Source organism: Syngnathoides biaculeatus, chromosome 6 (assembly GCF_019802595.1).
Source record: "Syngnathoides biaculeatus isolate LvHL_M chromosome 6, ASM1980259v1, whole genome shotgun sequence".
Lineage (NCBI taxonomy): Eukaryota > Metazoa > Chordata > Actinopteri > Syngnathiformes > Syngnathidae > Syngnathoides > Syngnathoides biaculeatus.
In genome coordinates this window covers 25,664,426-25,670,535 of record NC_084645.1, presented here as the reverse complement: position 1 = coordinate 25,670,535, position 6,110 = coordinate 25,664,426, and the positions used below count along the sequence as shown (strand labels likewise).

At 44.2% G+C, this 6,110-nt stretch overlaps 1 long non-coding RNA gene across 1 annotated transcript in view; it reads right to left on the bottom strand.

The window, feature by feature from the left end:
• Positions 1-378: 378 nt before the first annotated feature.
• The window catches only part of LOC133502110 (uncharacterized), a 78,557-nt gene continuing 72,825 nt past the window's right edge, over positions 379-6,110 (bottom strand). The window contains exon 8 of the long non-coding RNA XR_009795350.1: positions 379-6,039. This is a non-coding gene — a long non-coding RNA (uncharacterized LOC133502110). The remainder of the gene's footprint in view (positions 6,040-6,110) is intronic.

The window sequence follows — 6,110 nt, the reverse complement described above, 5'->3', positions numbered from 1 at the left end:
CAGAAGACAGACAGAAAGAGGAATATTGTAATACACGCTAACCTTTGACCCGAAATGGGACCAGAAATATTTTGCGCGTGCAATCAACCCTTTTGTATATTGAAATTGGACATTACGCCACGGAGGCGAAGAAGAGGCCACGTTTTGCTGTTGCGATTTAAAATTAAAGCAAAAAAAAAAAAGAAAAAAAACCCAAATTCAATTCAGTGAGCGAACTTGTTAGGATCCCTCTGCTCTGGTTTCTCCATCCCATTCCTCATTTTGGCCCTCCATCACATTCTGGACACATCTTTGGCTCCTCAGCAGCGTCTGGCTTGCCTCCTGGTGGCAGCTCGAGTCCCCAAACTCCCCCCAGTGGAGGCCCTGGGACCACTGAGAGGATTATGCAAAGCTTTACTCAACACCGGCAAGTTGAGGCATCTCGGCACGTGCGCTCGTCCCAAAGAGGCAAATCGACATCTTTAGAACCGTTTTAAACATCGGGCCCACAAAATGAAAATTTTAATAATGCTAACATCCATGCCAGGAGGCTTTGATGAAATTACGACACATTACAGATATGACCACTTTTGGGGGGTGATGACTAATCTAAGGTGTTGTCACTATTTCCAGACCAGTAATCTCTCTGAAGTTACTTACTCAAATCGCTGTGCCTTACTACTGCCGCACTGATGAGTTTCACTAGGAAAAGGAAGCTCCTTTGGGATGCAGGAGAAGCAGCTTTGCTAAGCAATCGGTAGGCAAATCCCAGCGTAGCTGCTAGGTCAGCGGGTTGTTGAGCATTTGCAGACCGGAAAGCCAGAGTTCACCGCACGACCCACTGTCAGGGTTGTATGAAATAAATGCAAACATATCCACCTCGCCCGACAGATAGCAAAGCCACATTTTCATCATTCGGGCAGGAACAAATCCAAGAGCAACGTTTAGCTTGTTTCCCTCCACACTGCTTATTTAAATTGCCACTTCAGTCCGACTGTTGTCTGTCTCCATGTGCCCAGCGATTGGCTGGCAACCAGCTCAGGGTGTACCGCGCCTCCTGCCCGATGACAGCTGGGATAGGCTGCCAGCACTCGTGTGACCCTTGTGAGGATGAGCGGCTCAGATAATGAATGGATGGATATTGTAAAGCTGACTGGAAACCAGTGTAAGGAAGTTAGAATTGGAGTTAGATGCTCTGACCACTGTGTTCTCTTTTTGGGGAGTCCATTCAGAAGACCATTACAACAGTCAAGTCGACTTGACAGACACAAGCCTTCACTCTGGATCTGTTCTTCATATAGTAAAAGGCAGTTTTAGTAATTGATTTGATATAACTGATGAAAGTCAGGTCGGAATCTATCAGAACATCAAGTTTCAGACTTGGTCATTGGTTTTTAAAGGTAGTGAGTCCAGGTATATACTAAGAGCAATCAGTTTTGTTGTGGTTTAGCTGAAGAAAAGTTCAGATCCACCACTTAATGACCTGTGTTAAGGAGTGAGACAAGGTAATCATCTGAAGACATTGCTAGATATACATAACTGCGTGTCTTCTGCATAACCATCACAGCCAAAACGTCCATTTCTGAAGAATTGGAACCAAGGGCAGCTGAACACGAGGTGGTCCAAAAACTGGAAGATGTTAGCCACACCCTTTCGGCACCTCCAGGTAGCATGCTAGGGCATACAGTAATATGTATACCAAGCACCGGTAAAGTCTAACATGATCAAAGTAGATAAAGGATTTCACATATTGGATGATAATATTCCAGCAATAACTAGTATTTATGACTGGAGCTTATAAGCATATGCTGTATTCAAAGTGTTTTGTGTTTCAGAATACTACTTCTTTCCACACAGCTTCTTTTCATTGTCAAGTAGTACGTAGGAAGCGTGTACAGTACACACAAGTGGACCAAAAGGGGGTGAGACGACTTAAGAGAAACAGAAAGTGATCGCTGCTGCCATCTAGCGATGGTAAACTGCCATTGCAAAATGGAAACTGCAAACCCGAGATTTTGCTACTTCTGCACAATAAAACAACAACAAAACTATCAGTAGTGCAAAAATTCATGGTATTAATAAATACTAGTGCACAAAATTAATCACCTCCAGTGTTAAAAGTGACCATCCAATAATATTCATTTTGTTTATTATCATAAACAGTACTAGTCATATTAGCAATAGGGACAAATGGCTACCTTTTTTCAATTCTTTAAATTTTTTTTATTAAATGTTTTTTTTTTTTTTATATATGGAGACCTCAATTCAATCCACACTTACAAAAAAGGCCATTGAGAATAATAACAATAATAATAATGGTATATTCAGCAGTGTCTTAACTTACATCACTGGTGTCAAACTCAAGGCCCGTGGGCCAGATCTGGCGCACTGCTTGATTTTGTGGCCTGCGAAGGCAAATTATGAGTATCCACTTCCATGATTTGTATTAAAATCTTGTCGCAAAATTTCAAATTGTGACTTTATGAATAAGGTATAGTCCCTATGAAGAGAAATGTCTCTTGTTCTTTGTTTTAGTCGCTATGTTGTTCCTTGTTCTGTGTGTCGTGTGTGTTTTTACACACTTGGGTATTAAATCGAATTCTGATAATATTGAGATATTGCAAGCATTATCGTGTGCTCAAACATCAGCAATAGTTCAAAAACCCATTACCCTTTGATTTCTGATTCCGAAACTAGCATGTGTAAATCTGATGAGGCAAAAGATTTTCATGGTTTCACATTAATAACAGCCCTCTTATGGAAATCGTAACTGACATGTGGCCCGCGACAAAAAAAAAAAAAAAATTACAATAATCGTTGAGCAAGTATGCACTAGATGGCGTTCTCCATCAGCCTAGAATTTCTATTCATACACAATAATCCAAAGAAATACAAATTTCCATGTATTCTATTTTTGAATCTACTTTATATGAACGTCTCGTGTACTTATTTCATCATTGGGAGTGTTTTCAATCAAATCCGCCGTCTTAATATTTGATCGCTGCTCTCCTTGATTGCCCGACGCCAAAGACCAATTGACGGCTTTTCATCCTTCCCGGCTTCACGTTGAGGTAATGAAGCCCACCAAGCGGATGCCGACGTTTACCCGAGGATGCCCTCCAGACGACTTGGTAGACAGGATGCACACTCGGGCCGTTGTCTCATCATCAGACTTAAATCGCTTCAATGTGGTGTCTGCGGGTGTTTTCCTGTCCCAACGCCCGCCAAGACGACCTAACTTTATTTGGGGTTAATCAGAGGCACTTGAAACGGTGGCAGTTGAAAGAGGTTGGCGCATTCTGAACAGAGCCACACCTAGTTGCTCGAGGGTGTGCACACTTGTGCAATTACACCTCAGCTGTTCCTTCCCCTTTTTAAAAATACAATTTCCAGAAAGTTTTACACGTTACGTAGGTCATTTAAGTTGAACCAGTAGTTTTTGAGTGCTGGAAACTTGCACGTGCCACACGTAGCTTAAAACGCAGTTAGCTGCTATTTTTATTTAGCAGGCTGGATGTGCACTTTCTCGTTTGAGGCCCTCCACCGGGACTGCGTGTTGAGAATTTAGCCTGACACATTTTTATCACAAGTACATCTTGGAGCTATTATTTGAGCTCCAGTTGTAGTGACCCATAGGCTCCAGCACTGCCGCAACCCTTGTGAGGATCAGCGGCTCAGAAAAAACTGGATGGCGCCACTGCGAAGTAGCAGCTACTAGTAGCTAAGCTAATCCGTAAAAGTGGGCTCATGTATTCTTGGCCTTGGCGCCGTCCGATACGCCACAGCTGCAAAACACTTGTTCATTAGCTAACCTGCAAGCTAACGAGCTCAACAGGTCCCTTGACTGCGAGGTCATCCAAAATGTCAACGCCTGCACAGGGTTGGGTCTTTTTCGTTCAAATTTTGAAGGCCCTTTTAAAAACACTTCTGTGAAGTACCAAGTTTGCTAGATACAGTGAAAAAAAAAAAAAGTATTTGAACACCCTGCTATACTGCAAGTTCTCATACTTAGAAATCATGGAGGGGTCTGAAATTTTCATCGTAGGTGCATGTCCACTGTGAGAGAGATAATCTAAAAAGAAAACCCCATAAATCAGAATGTATGATTTTTTTTAACAATTTATTTGTGTGATACAGCTGTAAATAAGTATTTGAACACCTGTCTTATCAGCGAGAATTCTGACCCTCAAAGACCTGTTAGTCCAAATGTCAAGGCCCGTCTTGAGATTGCCAATGACCATTTGGATGACAGAAAAATCATGGGAGAAAGTTTTGTGGTCAGATGACACAAAAATTGAACTTTTTAGTCATAATTCCACTAACTGTGTTTTGAGGAAGACGAATGATGAGCTCCATCCCAAGAACACCGTCCCTACTGTGAAGCATGGGGGTGGTAGCATCGTGCTTTGGGGGTATTTTTCTGCACATGGTTACAGGACGGTGTTCAAATACTTATTTTCTTCACTGTATTTGACCGCTTTCAGCTGTGTGATATTACAGCAAGTACATTACCTTTATAATTTTATCTTTTGGTTACAATGCAAGCCAGTGGAGTCGAGGTTAACACGTTGGCCTCAGTCGAGATGCTGGGTTTGAATCTTTGGCCCCTTTTCTTCCCAATGCTTGTGTTGTTTTTTTCGATGGGTTCCTCACACACTCCAAAAACACGCAGGACAGGTTTAAAGACTCAATTGTCCCAAGGCGTCAATGTGAGCGCTTCTTTAAACGTTGACTGCTGATCAGTTCATTACTGCCGCTACCGGTACTTCCTCCCGGCGGCCGCCTACCACAATTTCGAAACCAAGACATTTTTTTTTTTGTTTATGCTACTATAAAATGCTTAAGCATCTCTATTCCCCCCACAGGAGAGCTCCATTTGCCACAGAATATGCAAGTCAGTAACGGCCGGTTCTGGAACCAAAGTCATTTTGGAAACTTGTCATTAATGTTCACATTTTCATCATTCACCGAATGCTCAATTGTGAATTTGGAATTTGTCTTGTGGGAGAAAAACGAATCACATTTAGTCGGTAATAATGTACCGATAATACACAAAATACGTTGAAAAAGGCTTTGGAAGGAGTCAATGGTGAAAAACACCCGTCCATCCATTTTCTTCGCCGCTTATCCTCACGAGGGTTGCGGGAATGATGGAACCCATCCCAGTTGTCAACGGGCAGGAGGCGGGATACACCCTGAACTGGCCGCCAGCCAAACGTAGGGCACATGGAGACAAACAGCCGCACTCGCAATCACACCTAGAGACAATTTATCCATGCACCAATCTTGTTAGCCGCTTATCCTCACGAGGGTCAATGGGCGTGGTGGAGCCTATCCCAGCTGTCAACGGGCAGGAGGCGGGGTACACCCTGACCTGGTTGCCAGCCAATCGCAGGGCACACAGAGACAAACAATCACAGTCACAATCACACCGAGGGACAATTTATTCATTCATTTTCTTAGCCACTTATCCTCACGAGGGTTAGAGGAGTGCTGGAGCCTAGCCCAGCTGTCAACGGGCAAGAGGCGGGATACACCCTGAATTGGCCGCCAGCCAATCGTAGGGCACATGGAGACAAACAGCCGCACTCGCAATCACACCTAGAGACAATTTATCCATCCACCAATCTTGTTAGCCGCTTATCCTCACGAGGGTCACTGGGCGTGGTGGAGCCTATCCCAGCTGTCAACGGGCAGGAGGCGGGGTACACCCTGACCTGGTTGCCAGCCAATCGCAGGGCACACAGAGACAAACAATCACAGTCACAATCACACCGAGGGACAATTTATTCATTCATTTTCTTAGCCACTTATCCTCACGAGGGTTAGAAGAGTGCTGGAGCCTAGCCCAGCTGTCAACGGGCAAGAGGCGGGATACACCCTGAACTGGCCGCCAGCCAATCGTAGGGCACATGGAGACAAACAGCCGCACTCGCAATCACACCTAGAGACAATTTATCCATCCACCAATCTTGTTAGCCGCTTATCCTCACGAGGGTCACTGGGCGTGGTGGAGCCTATCCCAGCTGTCAACGGGCAGGAGGCGGGGTACACCCTGACCTGGTTGCCAGCCAATCGCAGGGCACACAGAGACAAACAATCACAGTCACAATCACACCTAGGGACAATTT